We start from the raw sequence: 22,643 nt of genomic DNA on the forward strand, positions 1-22,643 counted from the left end.
ATTAGGAGGCAGTTATGAATTTTAAAGCAGGGAAAGATATGAACTGATTTCCATTTAGAAACAGAAAGTTCACGGTCTGAACTGTGGAGAATCTGTTGCAGCTAGACAGGACTGGAGGCAAGAACAGTACAAAGTTGAGTAAATCTGGGCAAGAAATGAATAACTGGGAGAAGACAAAGAAGATAATTCTTTTTTTCTCCCAGCTTCATTAAGGTATACTTGCCAAATAAAAACTGTATATATTTAAGGTATACTATGTCTTATTTTGATATCCTTATACATTGTGAAATGATTACCACAGTCAAGCCAAAGGACATATCTGTTACCTCAAATAGTTTTTTTTTTTTGTGGTAAGAACACTGAAGATCTGCTCTTAGCAAATTTCAAATATAGGATTCAGTATTATTAACTATAGTCATGCTGTACATTAGATCTCCAGAACATATTGATCCTGCATAACTGACACTTTGTATCCTGTCACCAACATCTTTACATTTCCCTCACCTGGCAGCTTCGGCCAACTAACATTTTCCTCTTTGTTTTTATGAGTTCAACTTTTTTAGATTACACATATAAGTGAGGTCATGCAGTATTTGTCTTTCTGTATCTGGCTTATTTCAGTTAGCATAATGTCCTTCAGGTTCATCCATATTGCCAAAAATGGCAGGGTTTTATTCTTTTTTGAGGCTGAATAATATTCAATTTCTTTGTGAATGTGTATAAATCACATTTTCTTTATCCATTCATCCATTGACACGTTGTTTCCATATCTTGGCTATTGTGAGTAATGCTGCAATGTACGTGGGAATGCAGATATCTCTTTGACATATGGATTTCATTTCCATTGGATATATACCCACAACAGGGATTGCAGGATCATACAGTAGTTTTGTTTTTATTTTTCTGAGGAATCTCCATACCATGTTCAATAATGGCTGTACCAATTTACATTCTCACCATCAGTGTGCAAGGGTTCTCTTTTCTCCACATTCTCACCAACCCTTGTTACTCTTGTCTTTTTGATAATAGCCATCCTAATAGGTGCAAAATGATATCTCATTGTGATTTTCATTTGCATATCCCTGATGACTAGTGATATTGAACATCTTTTTACTTACCTGTTGGCCATTTTTGTGTCTTCTTTGCAAAAATGTCTCTTCAGGTCCTTTGCCTATTTTTAAATTGGGATATATTTAAATTGGGTTAAATTTGCTATTGAGTTGCTTGAGTTCCTTATATATTTTGGATATTAACACCTTCTTAGATATATGGTTTGCAAATATTTCCTCCCATTCTCTAGGCTGTCTTTTTAACTGGATTGTTTCCTTTGAGATGCAGAAGTTTTTAGTGTAATACAATCTCTTCTTTTGACACCTGTGCTTTTGATGTCATATCAAAAAAATAGTTGCTCATACCAATGACAGGAAGGTTTACCCTATTTTTTGTTATAAAAGTTTTATGATTTCAGGTCTTATATTTAAGCATTTAATCAATTTTGAGTTTAATTTTGTATATGATGTGAGATAAGGGTCCAATTTTTTTCTTCTGCATGTGAATATCCAGTTTTCCCAGTAACACTTCAATATGGTTTAACAGTGTCTCCACCAAAAACTTATCTTAAATTTTAGCTCCCCAAAACCCCATGTGTCATGTGAGGGATCTTGTGGGAGGTAATTGAATTATGGGGGCAGGTTTTTCCCATGCTCTTCTCATGATAGTGAATAAGTCTCATGAAATCTGATGGTTTTATAAAGGGCAGTTCCCCTGCACATGCTCTCTTCATTGCCGCCATGTAAGATATGCCTTTACTCCTCCTTCACCTTCCACCATGATTGTGAGGCCTCCCCAGCCATGTGGAACTGTGAGTCTATTAAACCTCTTTCTCTTATAAATTACTCAGTTTTGTATATGTCCTTATAGCAACTTGAGAATGGATTAATATAGTAAATTGCTTTCAGTAGAGTAGGGTGCTGCTGTAAAGATACCTGAAAATGTGGAGGTGACTTTGGAACTGGGTAACAGGCAGAGGTTGGAACAGTTTGGAGGGCTCAGAAGAAGATACGAAAATGTGGGAAAGTTTGGAACTTCCTAGAGACTTGGAGAGCTCAGAAGACAGAAAGGTGTGGGAAAGTTTGGAACTTGGAGACTTAGAGACTGGTCGAATGGCTTGAATGAACTTGGAGACTCAGAGACTTGTTGAATGGCTTTGACCAAAATGCTGATAGGGATATAACAATAAGGTCCAGGCTGAGGTGCTCTCAGATGGAGATGCGGAACTTGTTGGGAACTGGAGTAAAGGTCACTCTTGCTATGCAAAGACTGGTGGCATTTTGCCTCTGCCCTAGAGATCTATAGAACTTTGAACTTGAGAGAGATAATTTAGGGTATCTGGTAGAAGAAATTTCTAAGCAGAAAGTGTTCAAGAGGAAGCAGAGCATAAAAGCTTGAAAATTTTGCAACCTGGCAATGCAGTAAAAAAGAAAAGAAAAGAAAAAAACAATTTTCAGGGGTGAAATTTAAGCCAGCGTCAGAAATTTGCATAAGTAATGAGCAGTCAAATGCTAATCACTCCGACAATGAGGAAACTGTTTCCAGGGCATGTCAGAGAACTTCGTGGCAGCCCCTCCCATCACAGGCCCACAGGCCCAGGAAGGAAAATTGGCTTCCTGGGCTGGGACCAGGGCACACCGGCTGTGTGCAGTCCCAGGACTTGGTGCCCTGCATCCCAGTGGCTCCAGCTGTGGCTAAAAGAGGCCAAGGTACAGCTCGGGCCATGGCTTCACAGGGTGCAAGCCCCAAGCCTTGGAGACTTCCATGTGGTGTTGTGCCTGCAAGTGCACAGAAGTCAAGAACTGAGGTTTGGGAACCTCCGCCTAGATTTCAGAGGATGTATGGAAATGCCTGAATGTCCAGGCAGAGGTGTGCTGTAGGAGTGGAACCCTCATGGAAAACTTCTTCTAAAGCACTGCAGAAGGGAAATGTGGGGTTGAAGCCCCCACACAGGGTCCCCACTGGGGGACTGCCTAGTAGAGCTGTGAGAAGAGGGCCACCATCCTTCAGACCCCAGAATAATAGATACACCAACAGCTTGCACTGTGAGACTGGAAAAGCCGCAGACACTCAACGCCAGCTTGTGAAAGCAGTCAGGAAGGGGCCTGTACCTTGCAAAGACACAGGGGCAGAGCTGCCAAGGACCATGAACCCACCTCTTGCATCAGCGTCACCTGGATGTGAGACATGGAGTAAAAGGAGATCATTTTGGAGCTTTACAATTTGACTGCCCCGCTGGATTTCAGACTTGGATGGGGCCAGTGTCCCCTTCATTTTGGTCAGTTTCTCCCATTTGGAATAGGTGTATTTACCCAATGCCTCTACCTCTATTGTATCTATTACAATGGAGGAAATTAACTTGCTTTTGATTTTACAGGCTCACAGGCAGAAGGGACTTACCTTGTCTCAGATGAGACTTTGAACTGTGGGCTTTTGAATTAATGCTGAAATGAGTTAAGATTTTGGGGGACTATTGAGAAGGCGTGATTGGTTTTGAAATGTGAGGACATGAGATTTGGGAGGGGCCATGGGCAGAATGATACAATTTGGCTGTGTTCCCACATAAAACTTGAATTGAAGCTCCCCAAATCCCCACGTGTCATGAGAGGGAGCTGGTGGGATGTAATTGAATCATGGGGGTGGGTTTTCCCCACGTTGTTCTCATGATAGTGAATAAGTCTCATGAGATCTGATGGTTTTACAAAGGGCAGTTCCCCTGCACACAATCTTTTGCCTGCCACCATGTAAGATATGCCTTTGCTCCTCCTTCACCTTCCACCATGACTGTGAGGCTTCCCCATCCATGTGGAACTGTGAGTTCATTAAATCTCTTTCCTTTATAGATTACCCAGGTTTGGGTATGTCCTTATAGCAGCCTGAGAATGGACTAATAGACACCTATTGAAGAGACGATTCTTTCCTCACTGTGTGTCTTGACACTCTGGTCAAAGGTTAGTTGAGCATAGATTGATTTATTCCTAGGCTCTCTGTAATGTTCCATTGGTCTATATATTTTATATCAATACCATAATCTTTGATTGCAGTAGCTTTGTAATATATTTAGAAATCAGGAAGTGTGATGCCTGCTTCTTTGTTCTTACTCAATATTATTTTGGGTGTTTGGTGTCTTTAGTGGTTCCACGTAAATTTTTGATTTTTAAAATTTCTATTAATAATGCCATTTATATTTTAATAGAGATTGTCTTGAATCTGTAGATCAGTTTGGAAAATATGGACATTTTAATAATTGTAATTATTTCAGTCAATGAACATGAAATATCTTTTCATATGTCTGTGCCTTTAATTTCCTTCATCAATGTTTTATAATTTCCACTGTAGAAGTCTTTTACCACTTTGGTTAAGTTTATTCCTAGGTCTTGTAATTTTTGTGCTATTATGAATGGAGTTGCTTTCTTAATTTCCTTTTGGAGAGATTGTTTTTTGTGTATAGGAATGCTACTGAGTTTGTATGTTGATTTTATATCCTGCAACTTCATTCATTCATTAGTTCTTGTTTTTTTGTTTTTTTTTTTGGTTGAGTCTTTAAGGTTTTCTACATATATGATGATACCATCTGCAAACAGAAGTATTTTTACTTTTTTCTAATTTGAATTTTCTTTCTGTTTCTTTCTTTCTTTCTTTTTCTTTCTTCCTTTCTTCTTTCTTTCCTTTTTTTTTTAACTAATTGCACTGGCTGGGACTTTGAGTACTATGTGGAATTGGTAAGAATGAGCATCCTTGCCTTTTACCGGATCTTAGAGGAAAAATGTTTAGATTTTTCTTATTGATTATGAAGACTGCTGTTATCTTTTCATATATGGCTTATATTGTGCTAAATTCCTCTTTGCCTATTATTCTTTTTTACCTATTTTGTTGGGTGTTTTAATTATGAATCAATTTAAATTTTGTCAAATGCTTTCTCTGTGTCTACTGAGATGATCATGTGGTTTAGAGTTTTTTTTAAATCTCATATATCACATTTGTTTGCATATATAGAATTAATGTTGCATCCCAGGGAAAATCTCACTTGGTCATGATGTATAATTATTTTAAGGTGGTGTTGAATTCTGGCTGTTAGCATTTTATTGAGGATTTTTGCATCTATGGTAATCAAGGGTATTGGCCCACAATTTTCTCTTTTTCATGGTGTCTTTGTTTTGCTTTTGTATCAGGGTGATAGCAGCCTCATAAAATGAGTTTGAAAGTATTCCCTCTTATTCTATTTTTTGGAAGAGATTAAAAAGGATTGATATTAATTCCTCTTTGAATGTTTGGTAGAATTTACCCATGAAGTCAGCTGATTTTGAATTTTTCCAGAAGGTTTTTGGTGACTAATTCAATCTTCTTGTATTGGTCTATTCAAGCTTACTATTTCTCTTTGATTAAGGTTTGGAAATTTGTATTTGTCTAAAGACTAATCATTTCCTCTAGATTATCCAAGTTGTTGGCATATAATTGTTCATAAAGGTAGTGTATGGTCCTTTTTATTTCTGAGGCATCTATTGTATTGTAATGCATCCCCTCATTTCTGATTTTATTTCATTTTAATTTGTTAACAGCTTTATTGAGATGTAAGTCACATAATATTTTCCTATTTAAAGTGTACATTTCAATGATTTTTAGTATATTCAAAGTCATACTATCACTAAAAAATAATTTTGGAACATTTTCATCACCCCTCACCCAAAGAAAACCCATATCCATTAGCTATCATTTTATATTCATCCCACCCCAGTCCCTAGCAAGCACTACCTTACTTTATGCCTGGAGTAGGATTTGCCTACTCTAGACATTTCATATAAATGAAATACTATATGTGGCCTTTTGTATTTGCCTTCTTTCAACTTATCTTGTTTTCAAGGTATATTCATGTTATATTAGTACTTCATCCCTTTTTCTGGCTGAATAATATTTCACTGTATGGTTATACCACTTTTTTTTTTCTTTAACTTTTGTTTTAGATTCAGGGGTACATGTTCAGGTTTGCTATATAGGTAAATTGCATGTTGCAGGGGTTTGGCACACAAATTATTTCATCACCCAGGTAATAAGCATAGCATCTAATAGGTAGCTTTCAGCCCTCATCCTCCTCCCACCCTTCATCCTCAAGTCAGCCCTGTTGTCTGTTGTTCCCTTCTTTGTGTCCATATGTACTCAGTGTTTAGCTTCTACTTATAAGAGAATATGTGGCATTTGGTTTTCTGTTCCTGCATTAGTTTGCTTAAGATAATGGCCTCTAGCTCTATCTATGTTACTACAAAGGGCCTGATCTCATTATCTTTATGGCTACAGAGTACTTTATGACATATATGTACCACATTTTTTAATTTGGTCTGTCATGGATGGGCATGTAGGTTGATTCCACGTCTTTGCTATTGTGAGTAGTGCTGCAATTAACATATGCATGATTTTTTTTTTTTGATTCCTTTCCTTTTTCCTAGTCTAGCTAAAGATTTTACAACTTTGTTTAAATTCTGAAAAAAAAAACTAGCGGAGGCACAATGAAAAAAGAAAACGTGAGGCCAATGTCCTTGATGAAAATAGACACAAAAATTCTCAACAAAATACTAGCAAACCAAATCCAGCGGCACATCAAAAAGCTAATCCACAATTATAAAGTAGGTTTTATTCCTCAGATGCAAGATTAGTTCAACATATGCAAATCAATACATGGGATTCACCACATAAACAGAAGTAAAAACAAAACCATATGATAATCTCAATAGATGCAGAAAAGGCTTTCAATAAAAATCAACATCCTTTCATGTTAAAAGCCCTTGACAAACTATCCATTAAAGGAACATACTTCAAAATAATAAGAGCCACGTATGATAAAGCCACAGCCAATATCATACCGAATGGGCAAAAGCTGAAAGCATTCCTCTTGAGAACTGGAACAAGACAAGGATGCACACTTTTACCACACCTATTCAACACAGTACTGGGAGTCTTAGAGAAAGCAACCACACAAGAGAAAGAAATAAAAGGCATCCGAATAGGAAGAGAGAAAGTCAAGGTACTTCTCTTCACAAATAATATTATTTCATGCCTGGAAAATCTCAGAGGCTCATCCCAAAGGTTTCAAGAACTGGAAAAACAAACAAACAAACAAAACGTCAGTAAAGTTTCAGAATACAAAATCAATGTACAAAAGTTGTGGCTGGGTGTGGTGGCTCACACTTGTAATCCCAGCACTTTGGGAGGCTGAGGCAGGTGGATCTGAGGTCAGGAGTTTGTGACCAGCCTGGCCAACATACTGAAACTCTGTCTCTAGCAAAAATACAAAAATTAGCTGGGCATGGTGGTGTGTGTCTGGGTTAATTTTTGTATAAGATGTAAGGAAGGGGTCCAGTTTCAGTTTTCTGCATATGGCTAGCCAGTTTTCCCTACACCATTTATTAAATATGGAATCCTTTCCCCATTGCTTGTTTTTGTCTGGTTTGTCAAAGATTCAATGGTTGTAGATGTGTGGCATTATTTCTGAGGCCTCTGTTCTGTTATATTTGTCTATATATCTGTTTTCGTACCAGTACCATGCTGTTTTGGTTACTGTAGCTTCGTAGTGTAGTTGAAGCCAGGTAGCATGATACCTCCAAGACTAAACCAGGAATAAGTCGAATCCCTGAATAGTCCAATAACAAGTTCCGAAACTGAGGCAGTAATTAATAGCCTACCAATCAAAAAAAGTCCAGGACCAGATGGATTCACAGCTGAGTTCTACCAAAGGTAAAAAGAGTAGTTGGTACCATTCCTTCTGAAACTATTCCAAACAACAGAAAAAGAGGGAATCCTCCCTAACTCATTTCATGAGGCCAGCATCATCCTGATACCAAAGCCTGGCAGAGACACAACAAAAAAAGAAAATTTCAGACCAATATCCCTGATGAACATTGACGCGAAAATCCTCAACAAAATACTGGCAAACCAAATCCAGCAGCACATCAAAAAGCTTATTCACCATGATCAAATCAGCTTCATCCCTGGGATGCGAGGCCACTTCAACATACAGAAATCAATAAACATAATCCATCACATAAACAGATCCAATGACGAAAACCACATGATTATGTCAATAGCTGCAGAAAAGGCCTTCAATAAAATTCAACATCCCTTCATGCTAAAAAACTCTCAATAAACTGGGCATTGATGGAACGTATCTCAAAATAGTAAGAGCTATTTATGACAAACCCACAGCCACTATCATACTGAATGGGCAAAAGCTGGAAGCATTCCCTTTGAAAACTGGCACAAGACAAGTATGCCCTCTCTCATCACACCTATTCAACACAATATTGGAAGTTCTGGCCAGGGCAATCAGGCAAGAGAAAGAAATAAAGTGTATTCAAACAGAAAGAGAGGAAGTCAAATTGTCTCTGTATGCAGATAACATGATTGTATATTTAGAAAACCCTATCGTCTAAGTCCAAAATCTCCTTAAGCTGATAAGTGACTTCAGCAAAGTCTCAGGATACAAAATCAATGTGGAAAAATCACAAGCATTCCTATACATCAAAAACAGACAAACAGAGAGCCAAATCATGTGTGAACTCACATTCATAATTGCTACAAACAGAATAAAATACCTAGGAATCCAACTTACAAGAGATGTGAAGGACCTCTTCAAGGAGAAGTACAAGCCACTGCTCAAGGAAACAAGAGGACACAAACAAATGGAAAAACATTCCATGCTCAGGGATAGGAAGAATCAATATCATGAAAATGGCCATACTTCCCTAAGTAATTTATAGATTCAATGCTATCCCCATCAAGCTACCATTGACTTTCTTCACAGAATTAGAAAAAACTACTTTAAATTTCATATGGAACCAAAAAAGAGCCTATATAGCTGAGATGATCACTTTTTCTTCCTTTTGACTTTTGATAATTTAGTTATAAACTGTCTATCCTCAATATAATACCAGCAGCCAGAATTTAACCTCACCTTAAAAGGATTATACATCATGAATAGTTAGGATTGATCTCTGGTAAGACTAAATCTAGGATATGATCGAGTGGAGCTGAAGCTGAGTCACAGGGCTGCTTCAGCATCTGTAGTGAGGTAAAGGTCTCCAGGCTTATTACTGGGGACATGAAGAGGTGTGTCTCCCACCATGTTCCTGGGTTGGCAGGACTGACTCTGGACTATGGTAGTGAGGACCTGCTTCAGAATCCTGGATTGGGTCTGAGGTTGGAGGGCCTGTTATTAGGGGACATGAATTACAATGGTGGAAGGAGCTTGTTTAGAAACTACAGCCAAGTAGGGATGAAGCTGAATCCAGAGGGAGGTGGGACTACTTTTGATCTGCAGCCAGAACTGTGCTCAGCAAGCCTTCCACTTGTGTATGGGTCTGCCTTCTCCATATGGCTGTCCTCAGTATTGGGCTTCAGGAGGGTTTCCCAATCTACCTGGATTCAAAAGCTCCCACAAAGGCACTTTTGCCTCTGATGGCTGTAGTTTGTCATTTGTGTGGGGAGAGCATGAGCTGGGAGTCTTCCATTATCTTGCTAAAGTCACTCTGAGAATATATTTCTTTAATCCTTAACACATTAGCACCACTGACCAATTTTGGATACAGTCTTTGTCATGGATGTGAATAATCCAGCTTTGTACCTTGGTTAAGTCTCAACTCTTTTACTCTCATTTACCATCATTCTATTTCTTACTCATTCTCAAAATTGTTATATGATTTTTGTTTGTATCTAAACAGAAGGGTCAATGCTTCAGCGGAGTCCTAACATGCTTGCAATCCCACATAGAGCAGAAAGAAGGGTTTGGCACACCTTTTCCAAGAGGTTGCAAGCGGGTTATTAGGAGATCATGGCTCCCTTACTAGGATTTATTCTCGGGAGGTACTCATTATGCTTGCAAATTATGTAACCCCCCCTAGATTACTAGTGCCATTTGCTGTCATTTTCTATATTTACATTTACAAAATTATGTTCCAGAGGCTGTTTATTTACTTGGAGGACCATGGTCTGCAATTTAGGTAAATTTCCACCCTAAAATTTGGGTAAGTTGGTGGTGTTCAGGTTATGACTACTGGTTTTAAACAGCTGTACTTATTACCAGGTAAGGAGACCACAGCTGTGATGGGAACATGTTGACTCTGTCTCAGGATGGAGTCTATCCAGTGTCCCAAATTACGTGGTAGGTGGGTTCCAGGGGTGTGGAGCGTCTACAGTTAATGTGTTTTCCAACACAGGTATATGTTTTCTCTTTCAAACATGAGCTCTATTTAAATAGCCAAATATAAAAATAGCTAGCATTTAAATGATACATTTTAAGGGATACTATATGTCTTAAAGTAAACTTTTCAACTGTTTTAAATCACTGCTTAATGTAATCATGACTTTCTCATGGTTTAAGTAAATTCAATTATCTTGAAGTTTTGTTGACACTTTCTCAGAGTTTCTTGGACATTACAAAGATGAAGTATCTAGCATATTCTTTTCTTCTTTGATTTCTCTTTGGAGTTGCCCATAGTGTTTGGATATTAAGCAACTTTGCTTCCATTGTTTTTTCTTTTATGCTGATGACGAGAAAATAATATGTGAGTCTCATAGTTCACAGAGGCTTTCTCCTGCATCAGAAAATAATAAATAACTTGCATTTTTCTGGCCTAACTCTTCTGTGACCAAGATCATGCTGAGTTTACATAAGCTTCTTCAACATGCCTGTGAAAAGTCTTGCGGTATATAACAAACAAACTATGTACTGCCCCCTTTCTACATATTTTGCCCATTTATTTATTGTTTCAGGTGGGAAGATAAATACAGTTTCTGTTACTTCATCTTGTCCATACCTGGAAGTTCACATTCTCTTTTTATTTAATCTAAATCAGGCTTTTGTCTCTACCAGTCCACTGTAACTATTTCAAAGATTCAATGAGCTTCACTTTGCCAAATCCAATGATTAGCTCTTAGTCCTCATCTAATTTGATCCATGAGCAAACTTGACCCATGACAAGTTTTTGTCTAACTTGTCTAACTTGACCCATGACAAGTTTGATTTTTCTCTCTGCTTTAAAAATGTTCTGTGCTTGGTTTTTAGGATATCATGATTTTCCTGTTTTTCTCCATAGCCCAGTGGCCACTTCTTTTTAAACTTCTTTACTGGTTCCACCTCATCTTCTTGACCTTTAATGTTGAATTGTCTCCAAGCTTTGTCCTCACTTTTCTCATTTCTCTTCTTGCTCTGTAGGTCTATTGTGTTAGGCCCAATGCCCCTTCGTATAATCAGTATTTTGTGACTCTCTCTTTAACGTTCTGAAATTAAGTTCATGGATAATTTGATCTATCTATATAGGTACTTTCAAAAGAAGCTCTGATTCTTAAATGAAGTTGAGAAAAAACCAAAATACATAATAAAATCATATGATTCAATTGTAAATTCTCAAGCACAATTATACTAGAGAACATAATAAAATATTCAGATGCTCGTACCCATTCTAATAAATGTAAGCTAATAAAGTCTGTTGTGTTGTTAGCTCAAAACCATGTGTTACCTGCCATTGGTGACAAGGTTTCCCAAAATTGGGATCAATGGTAATTTGCTGAATAAAATAATATTAATCTTATGTTGATATTCATAGTAGTTGCATTTATGGAAGAAAATAAGTATACAATAAACCTGTACAAAAATATTTTGTGTGTATGTGTGTATTAGTCTGTTCTCACACTGCTCATGAAGACATGTATGAGACTGGGTAATTTATAAAAAAAGAGGTTTAATTGACTCATAGTTCCATATGGCTGGGGTGGCCTCACCATCATGGTGGAAGGCAAAAGAGGAGTAAAGTCACATCTTACATGGCAGCAGGCCAGAGAGCGTGTGCAGGGGATCTCCCCTTTATAAAACCATCAGGTCTTGTGAGACTTATTCACTGTCATGAGAACAGCACAGGAAACACCCACCCCCACGATTCAATTACCTCACACTGGGTCCTTCTCACGACATGTGGGAATTATGGGAGCTACAATTCAAGATGAGATTTGGATGGGAACACAGCCAAACTATATCAATATCTAATTATGATTTCGATCTAGGAACAAATAATTACAAACAAGCTTTCTGCTTGTATGGCATTTCAAAGTCTAGTAATCCTTGTCATCCACTAAATTTCAGGAGCACTCTTTAAATAGTTTAAGATCCTAAAACTTCTCCACAAATTTCCAACATCCACTAAGGATGCAAATATTCCAATTATAAAACATAGCCCCCTATATGCTGATGACTCCAAAATGTGTATTTTCAGCTCTCAACTGTCTGTTGAATTCCAGATTAGAATATCCACCAGATCACTGAAAATCTCCAATTGATCTTTAATTGACATCTCAAGATTGATAGATCAAAAATCGATCTTTTGATTTCGTTTCCTAAATATGCTTTTCCTATAGATTTCCCCAACTCTGAAGCAGCATCACCATATATCCAGTTGCTCAAGGCAAAAACCATGGAATCATCTTTAATTCGTCTCTTTCTCTCACATCTCACCTCATCAACATCCTATTTTTTTCTACACTCAAAATATGAATTGGCTCTACATCAGAGCCATTATGTTTTGTGTGCACTATTGCATTTTTCTCCCACTTGCACTCTTTAATTCCATTATTGCCCTAATGAAGCCTATTTTTTCACTGTTCAGCCAGAGTGATGTTTTTTAAATGTACACCATTTTTTTTCTTCCTTTCAGCTCTTCACTTCCTGCTTCCAAATAGACTTGGAATAAAATTCCTATTAGGCCCTATCTGATCTCTCTGTTTCGTCAATCTCTATGAATGCCCTTTACACCACTTTCCCCATTCTTCACTGAGCTTCCACCATGTTGGATTCATTGATGTTGTACAAACATGCCAAGTCCATTCCTTTCTTAGGGTCCTTGCCTTTTCCGTTCACACTCACTGAAATAGCCTAAGGAAAAGTCACATGGCACTCTCTAATTGTCGCATCCAGAGAGCCTCTCCTAACCATCCCATCTAAAATAATACTTCATTATTCTATATTCCTTTATCCTACTTTTAATTTTTTATAGTCTTCCTATGAGATTATTAATTTATTGATTTGCTTACTTTGTTTTCTAACACTGGCTCCAAGAAAGAAGTCTTTGTTTTGTTTACTGATCTGTCCCAAGACTTAGAGCCATATGTGGTTCATTGTAGGTACTTAACATTTGTTGAATCAATGGATGGATGATGCCTGTGTTAGGGCAACAATAACAACTTCAATAAACATATATATATATATATATATATGCTTAAAGAAAAAATTACTTCTTGCTCATAAATTTGAAAATATATACAACTATCAGTGGTTCCTCTCTAAGTGGTGATTTGTGGACCCTCTAATTTGTAGCTCTACTGGCTTCCACAAAAGGCATTCATGGCCATCTACTCATCTATGGACAGAGCATGAAAGAACATACTTTTTATATGTGAGCCAGGCCTGGAAGTGACAACCAACTTCCTCTCATATTCCAATGGCTAGATACGAGAACTCAGTCACCTGGACATGTTTGACTGCAAGGAAAATTTGAAAACATAGTCCCTTGCTGAGCAGCTGCTCCCCAGTAACAATTCTACATTAAAGAATGGAATGTAATGTATGCTTTTTGGACAGTGAGTTGCCTCTCTGAAAGTGAATAAATAAAATGACTTAATGAAAATAATTCCAAGAATATTTTATGTTTTATATTTAAAAGACACCATGTTGCTATTTTTGGAAGTTTTGTTTTCCTATGCCTTATTATTTTATTTAATTATTTGATAACAATTATCCTTTGGGTAATTATACCCATTAATTATATTCATGTGTAATTATACTAATAATCTTTTGTCTTCTATAACTTATCTGAGATGCAATTGGAAGCAAACTGATGGGATTTATGTGGCATTCTGAGAGATTATGTGACTGAAAATTGGCAATATAGATTCCTTACCTTGCTTTGTGGTTACCTCTTCCTGTGTTAGTTCCCTTCCCTCCCCTCCCCTCCCTTCCCTTCTCCTTTTCTTTCCTTTCCTTTTTGGAGAGGGTCTCACTCTGTCATGCAGGCTGGGGTGTAGTGGTGCCATCACAGCTCACTGTAGTCTCCACCTCTGGGGCTCAAGCAATCCTCCTGTTTCAGCCACCCAGGTAGCTGGGACTACACGTGTGCACCACCACACCTGGCTGATTTTTTTTTTCTTCTTTAGTAGATACAAGGTCTCACTATGTTGCTTGGGCTGTAGTTTTCTTACATTTTCCAGATTCTGGAGATGTGTTCCTTGGCTCATGGCCTCTCCTTCACTCTTCAAATCCAGCAGCAGAGCACCGTCAGATCTCTCTGTTTTCCTTACATGGCCTTCCTCTCTGTAGTCAAATATCCCTTTGCCTCTCTCTTATAGACTCTCGTGATTGCATTTATGCCCATCCAGATAACACAGGACACTTTCCCCAAAACAAGATCATATCAACATAACAAGATCATATCCCCAATCTCTCCGTTGCCACATAAATTTGCAATTACAGGTTCTAGGAATTAGGATCTAGTCATTATTCAACCTACTACAATCCCTTTTCTCATGTAATTCCTCCAGGTTGCAGTTTTTCTTAATCACAAAGTTTGATGAATCAACTAAATCTTCTGTCAGTTTTTTAAAATTTGCTGAATTATGCATTATGTGGATTAACAAGAAATTATTTACAGTTACAATAACTTTTTGCTATGTTTTCAAATAATGGCACAAATACTGTCTAGTTTCATATGGTGAAAAGAGCTCAAAATTTTGGTTGTAAGTTAGAAATGAATTTAAATCCTCCTTCATCTTTTTTTTTAGCCATGTAAACCTGGATAAGTTACTAGGTTAATCTGAACTTATTTCCCATATCAATAAAAGGTTAATAATACCTCACAGGGTTGCCACAGTAATTAATTGAGCCAATAATACATGTAAAATACTTTAAAATAATGTATTAGATAAATATGTTCTGCACTATTTATTGCAGATGTAAAATTAAAGGTATTTTCTCTATAATATTTTAGTTCCTTTGTAACAGTAGGTAGCTAGTCAGGTATAAGCAGGGCAGATGAAGGCCCCCTTCCACACACCGGGAGTGCTGGGTGATCAGCAGGTGGTGGTCAGGCGGTTGTTAACTGTTTCTCTAAAGTAGTAATTGGCCACAGCTGGCGCTAGGAAAAAAACATCGCCTCCTACTAGATAGAAAACACCTGAAACCGATCTGCAGCTTCCCAATAAGATCTCAGGAGAGGGGAGAAGTAATGCAAGATCCCGGAAGTAGGCCAGCGTATAAGGCCCCAAGTTAAGAGGTCAAGCTGCGCACTTGGTTTTTCACGTCACCCGCTTAGCCGTCTTCCAAGTTGTACTTTCCTTCTTTTCTTTCCTTTCCTTCCTGTTCTAAAGCTTTTGAATAAGCTTTCACTCCCGCTCTGAAATTTGCCGCGGTCTCTCCTCTGCCTTCTGCCCCTCAGTTGAATTCTTTCTTCTGAGGAGGCGAGAGTTGAAGTTGCTTCAGACCTATATGGGTTTGCCGCTGAGGTAAATCAGATCTCTGCCACCGCTAACACCTTAATGCACAGAACTTCTGAGGAGAAAGATGATTCAAAGAAGAAATGGTCCTGAAAATCTGATGAGTCCCCAGTAGGTGTGGCTGTTTAAAACTGCTTCATAGGCACTGCTGACCACACAGGTAAGTTTGAGAGCACACCTCTAGTTTGCTCTTTGTGTTTACAATACTTGGCGGCTGCTCAGAGAGCAGGTTTTTTCTTTTTTTTTTTTTTTTTCCTGGCTTGTAAGCTTGAGTTCTTAAAGTATCTGAAATTGTGTGCAATGTGGTGGGTCTAAATTGTTTTTTTTTCTTAAGGTTGTCCTTTTTTTACTAATATTTATGCCATTATACCTTAGTGAATGGGTAGTCAGAATATATACCAATACAGACATAAAAAAAATGTGGGTACTGTTCCACCATCCTGCTTGCTGAGGCATTCCAGTGTTAGGATTGGTGTATGTGAGATGACCAGAGGGACCTGTTGAATAAAGACTGTGTATTCTTTCAGAAGAAAAATACTGGGAATTTGAATTTGGATTTGAGTCACTTCATTGGGCAGAAGGAGCAGAGAATCAGTCGTTAAAATGTATTACTTAGGCCGGGCGCGGTGGCTCACGCTTCTAATCCCAGCACTTTGGGAGGCCGAGGTGGGCGGATCACGAGGTCAGGAGATCGAGACCACGGTGAAACCCCGTCTCTACTAAAAATACAAAAAATTAGCCGGGCGTGGTGGCGGGCGCCTGTAGTCCCAGCTACTCGGAGAGGCTGAGGCAGGAGAATGGCATGAACCCGGGAGGCGGAACTTGCAGTGAGCCGAGATCGCGCCACTGCACTCCAGCCTGGGTGACGGAGCAAGACTCCGTCTCAAAAAAAAAAAAAAAAAAAAAGAAAGTATTACTTATGTATTTGCTTTAAAGTTTCATAAAAATTCCTCCACTAGATGTAAAATCCATGAGAGCAGGGGCCTTGGCTCTGTGGTTTATAGTTTCTTATAAGCTACCTGGCTCAATACCTAGCTCATAAATATATTGATGAACAAATCATTAAATATTTGTTGAATGAATAAATAGATGGAAGAATTCAGATCTTAGTGGCCTTCTGTTTCATGGAAATAGAGGTGCAGATGCTGGATCATTATCCCTCTACAAGGAATGTTATATGTAACAGCATCTTCTGCAATCTCTATGGAAGTGTGAACAGTCAGGACTTGTGGCTTCATTATGATTCTCTCAAAATTGTCTCTGGTATAGGATATTGCTCAGTTTTAAATTTCTTTTTTAGCTCTAAGCTTACACACTACACTATGCTTTTATATTTCTATTGCTCGGTTACATTGCTTTATAATATAGTATATTTGTTGAAAATGACAAGTATAAATCTATCGGTAAACATTGACCATAACATAATACACTCATCAGGCCACAGTTGTACTCTCTGTATTGCACAATTGTAGAATATTTATGGAAATATAAAAACGTTGTTACATATAGGCTATTTGCTTAGTTTGCTTAAGACAGAAAGGAAATAAGTGACTTCTCCAGGGTTGATCTCTTGTATAGGTACCCGTGATCAGGTGAAAGAAAGTCCCTCAGAAAATAGGCTGTGTGTTCATGATGAATGTGAAGTGAAACAGAATGAAATGAAATAAATTTCCCAACTGCAAAATACAGAACTTCCTCTATTTCAGGCTCCTTTTGCTATTTGGTCAAATAATGACAGTCATCTGTCATTATTTGCTTTCTCTTCCTCTGAGAAATTTAAATCTATTCATGAATTACTATTTCTTTCCAAAGTGCCACAGATTGAGATTTATTCTTCTCTATAAAAACACACACATACACCCTTAAACATATCATATTCAAACTTTTAAAATAAAAAATAGTGAATATTTTGACAACAGCCAGAAAGAAAATACACTTTACATACTGAGGCAAAACATAGCAATAATAGCTGACTTTTAATCAGAAACTGGAAAAACTAGAAAAAAATGGAGTGATACCTTTAACTGGTTAAAAATCAATGATACACCTGTAATCCGGGTACTTTGGGAGGCCGAGGCAGGCGGATCACAAGGTCAGGAGTTCAAGACTAGCCTGGCCAATATGGTGAAACCCAGTCTCTACTAAAAATACAAAAATTAGCCAGGCGTGGTGGTGGGCGCCTGTAGTCCTAGCTACTCGGGAGGCTGAGGCAGGAGAATTGCTTGAACCCGGGAAGCGTAGGTTGCAGTGAGCGGAGACCACACCACTGCACTCCAGCCTGGGCGACAGATCGAGACTCCATCTCAAAAAATATATATATAATTATATCCCAGAAAAAGACCATTCAAAAACAAAAGAGAAATCCATGAACCTACGTAATTTATACAATTGTATAGAAGTTAATATACACACATAGTCATACACGCGGGCATACAAATGAGTAGTAGCCCAGGTGATGGTAAGATGATCATTAAATTGAACTAATTTGATGGAATCTGAAGCCTAGAGCCTGAGGTGACTAAGAAAATAAACTTCCAAATGCATGGTTTTAGTTTGGTTTTAAGAAGTATAGTGATATCAGCTGACATCTGGCTTAAATGAGGATAAGAATAATAGAAAACTATATGAAAAAAGTAGATTCAATTATTTTACATTTTTATATAACCTGCTACATCAGCAAAATTAAAAGATAAATGACAAATCTGCTGTATTTGGCAGAATAATTCTTATAGATTATTGTTGACAATAATAAAAACCTGAACATTGCAAGTGAACAAATGGGCATGGAATATGAAGAGGCAATTAATAACAGGAAAATTACAAATGTATAACGAATATTTTGGAAAATTTTCAGTTTGAATAAAAAATAAAATGCAAATTAAGATGATAATGGATACCATTGTCACTTACTTGACCAAGATTAAAATAAGGATAGTACACAATTTTAGACTGAATAGACAATTTTTATAATGTTGGAGTGTGAATTGATATACTTAAATGTGTCAATCTGAATATCAGTCTTTACCTGGAATTTATACTTGAATCACCTGGGGAACTTTTAAATACAAAGGAAATTGGGTCCTACCTGAGATTGATCAAACTAAAACTTTAATAGTGCACACCCAGGTAACATTTTTTAAAAGCTTCCAAAATAATTATAATGTGAAGGTAGGACTGAAAAACGCCAATATATATCCCAAACTTTAAAGTATCTATTTACTCATTATTTCTAATTTTCCAATATTATAAATATAAAATTAGTACACAAAGCTTGATGTATGGTAGTAGTGTTCATTAATGTTATAATTGTGCAAATTAGGAAATTACCTAATGCCCAATAATTATTACACTATGCACTAATTAAAATCATATTAAGAAACTATCACATGCAAATCTTCATTATTCATTGACAGTGAATATAAAACTGTATATACAGCATGATTCAAAATCTGTGAACCATTACATACACATTCTATTCTTTACTAGAAAAAGTATTGAATGACTTATTTTACATACTTAATATAATTTGTCTCTGGGTAAACTGCAAATAAACTTTACAGTGTTATAATATAAATATGTAATTAACATAGATGGGTTTAAAATCTTGCATCAGGATTCATTGTGCAAGGGGTGTTCAACCTATGATAAAGACAGACAGGAGAAATGGAAAAACATTTTTTTGTGTGTGCTAAACACTTTCAGTGGATCAGTAGTCCAAATGCTCTTATCAGCTCTTTTCTCTCTTCATTTATCCAGCCTAAGTGTTCATTTCAGTCCTGACCTCTAGATTCTGTTCAGATAGATGACTTCTTTAGCCTAAAAAATGAGAGCCAGGTTGCTGAGCAAAAAGTTGTAATATGCCCCAGTTTTTGAGTAAATTAGGGAAGTGGAAGAAGCAGAAAGTATTTCTGGTTGTCCAAGATGAATTTTTTAATATACTTCCTAAAGAGAAACATGCTTACACATGATAGTTTGTGGAGTGTTCTTCCTAACAGATTTCTGTACATTGTGATTCAAATAGGCTTGTAGTGACTGGAATGGCAACCCAATCATTACTATAATGTCTATTTGATGGAGAAATACATTTGCCAATAACACATGTGGCATACAGTATGTTTGAAAATTGAGAATTGTTTTTAATGAACTTAAGGTTTTTTTGACACAGTATTGAGTTCTAGGAGGCATTCAATCACTGCCACTAATAGTAATCTGTGATGTTGTCTGTGTAAATTTGGTAATATATGAGAGTTAGAAAGCCAGCTCACTTTTCTCTCACTTTATATCATTCTCTTTCCTTTTCCCTTTCTTTCCCTGAGGCAAGGGAGAGTCACATCCAGTTTAGGCTTAATTACTTTCTGCTGTCATAAGGTTAAAGAAAAAGATTTGTTTTGAAATTCTATTTGGATTGCCGATCCAGTTTTTAGATATCTGGAAGTTAATTAAGGAACCGAAAAGAAAGATCTTTATTTCACCTTAACATCTTTTTCTGCATAGTCTCAGGATTTCAATTGTCTGTTTGGTCAGGGCCAAGGACATTGTAGTTCCAAGAAAGTTTAATGAGGGATATTATCACTACTTAGTTTAGAATGCCTGGGTAAAGAAAAGTGATGCAGGGTTGCATTGTTAGATATCACAGAACCTCGTTCCAGAAATTGCATCTTTAGGAGACTCTTTTCCTGAGGATGCCATTTTTCATTATGAGACCATGGTGATAAGTAAGTTTTACCAGATGTTTTCTTCACTAGAAATTTATCACTAGAAGATGTACTAGGCAGGAGCAGTTTTTCGAAGCAAGATTACACATGTGATATCAAAGAATGCTTGCTGATTTTGCTGTTTACATCTCTCCAAAGTGACTAATAGATTGATAGGGGAAATGATATTTTAAAAGCTATTGAATTAGTTCCATACTTCTAAGGGAAATTTGTCAATTTAACAGGTGTTCTTTAACATTAGGTGATTCAAGATTGGCTTGATCAGGACTTAGAATTAAGTATATTCTTGTTTCCATAGTATGCCTAGATGTATTCATTACTGTAACAAAAGTGCCTAGCCCAGCCTTGAGCCTACGCAATTATGTTGCCAGATAACTGTATTTAAAATGGACAGCAAGCTATGAGCATCAGATCATTCATTTTTAATAGTTAACTTGCCAGCCTAGGCAACATGGCAAAACCTTATCTCTACAAAAAATACAAAAATTAGCCAGGCATGGTGGCATGAGTCTGTAGTCCCAGCAACTCAGGAGGCTGAGGTGGGAGGATGGCTTGAGCATGGGAGGTTGAGGGTGTAGTAAGCCATGATCGCGTCACTACACTCCAGCTTTGGTGACAGAGAGAGACCCTGTTTGAAGAAAAAAGAAAGAAAAATAGTTAATTTGGCTTTCATATACAAATATAAAAAAGCAAGAATAGTTCAATCCCTATAAGACCTAAGGACAGAAATACCATTCAGCTAAGCAATCCCATTGCTGGGTATATAACCAAAGGAATAAATCGTTCTATTATAAATGCATCTGTATGTTCATTGCATGCAGATTTTTATCTATTCATTTGCTATCTATTATCATTTGCTATTCATAATAGCAAAGACATGGAGTCAACCTAAATGCTCTTCAATAATAGACTGGATAAAGACAATGTGGTACATATACCCTGTGGAATACTATGCAGCGAAAAAATGAGATCATGTCATTTGCAGTGACATGGAGAGAGCTGGAGGCCATTATCCTTTAGGAAAATAACACAGAACAGAAAACCAAATATCTGATATTCTCACTTGTAAGTGGGAGCTAAATGATGAGACCACATGGACACATAGAGGGGAACAACACACTGACGCCTATCAGAGTGGAGGGTGGGAGGAGAGAGAAAATCAGGAAAGGTAACTAGTGGGTACTAGGCTTAATACCTGGGTGATGAAATAATCTATACAACAAACCCCCATGACACACATTTACCTATGTAGCAAGCCTGAACATATACCCCTGAACTTAAATTTTTTTAAAGGCAAGAATGTTAGAAATTAATGACATTTGCATTTGCTTTCCAAGCTGACTACTTGAAAATTAGATGTAAAATGCTGTAGAGAATGCCTTCATATAGAGTGGATACAGCTGTTTCCATGTGAGATTTGGGGTTACATGATTCCCTAATCTCAAATTACTAGTACTATAAGGATAGAATGAGTAGTCCAATTCTCTCTCTCTGTGTGTGTGTTTGCCAAAATATAGAATCACTTGTCCTTCTAGGGTAATTCATCTGAGCAGAAAAAATTAAAACTAAGTAAACTAGACACAAAAATGTGTTGTTTATATCAGAAGAAAACAAGGTTAGAGACAGACTGATTTAATGGAAAAAAACACTGAAATCTGAGAGCTGAATTATCTTGGCCTAAGATGAGAGCAAAAAGCAACTGGGAAGAAATGTAGGGAAAAACTGACAAGATTGCTGATGGTATCAGTTAGAAAGCAAGTGTTGAGTTAGGTTTCCTCAGGTGAATCAGAGTCTCAATAGGTGCATATCTGGGGCTGAATTGGACAAGGATGGATACAGATGGAAACCTTTAGGAGGAAAGGGTAATGTCAATATGTAAGGAGACACAGTATTAAGCATTAGGACTTGTTGATGCATTAATGTTTGATTAGATTTTTTTTCTGATGAAAGATGTTTCCTTTAGATAACTTCAAAAATGATATTTTAAAAATAACACAAAAATAACTTATTGCACTAGCCTAAACTAGCTACTATGTGTATTTTGGTATGTGTCCTTCGAGAAATTTTGCAATTTATAAATAATAAACACATATGTATATTATATACATTGATTTGTATTTCAATGTATACTACCTTATTTTTAAAACAAATTTAAAATATACTATTTGTAAAGTTTTCATCCCCTTTTCATAAACATTTTAGCAAGTAATTAAATATTACATGATGAAACATAATTTTAATTACAAAAATTATTTCAACATATGAAAATTCATATTTTTATGGATTTTAGTTTTTAATTGTAAAATGAACTATTTGGAGTTTGTATCTGTCATTTTTAATATGAATTTCTAAAAA

The sequence above is a fragment of the Nomascus leucogenys genome, chromosome 2, assembly GCF_006542625.1.
Source record: "Nomascus leucogenys isolate Asia chromosome 2, Asia_NLE_v1, whole genome shotgun sequence".
NCBI lineage: Eukaryota > Metazoa > Chordata > Mammalia > Primates > Hylobatidae > Nomascus > Nomascus leucogenys.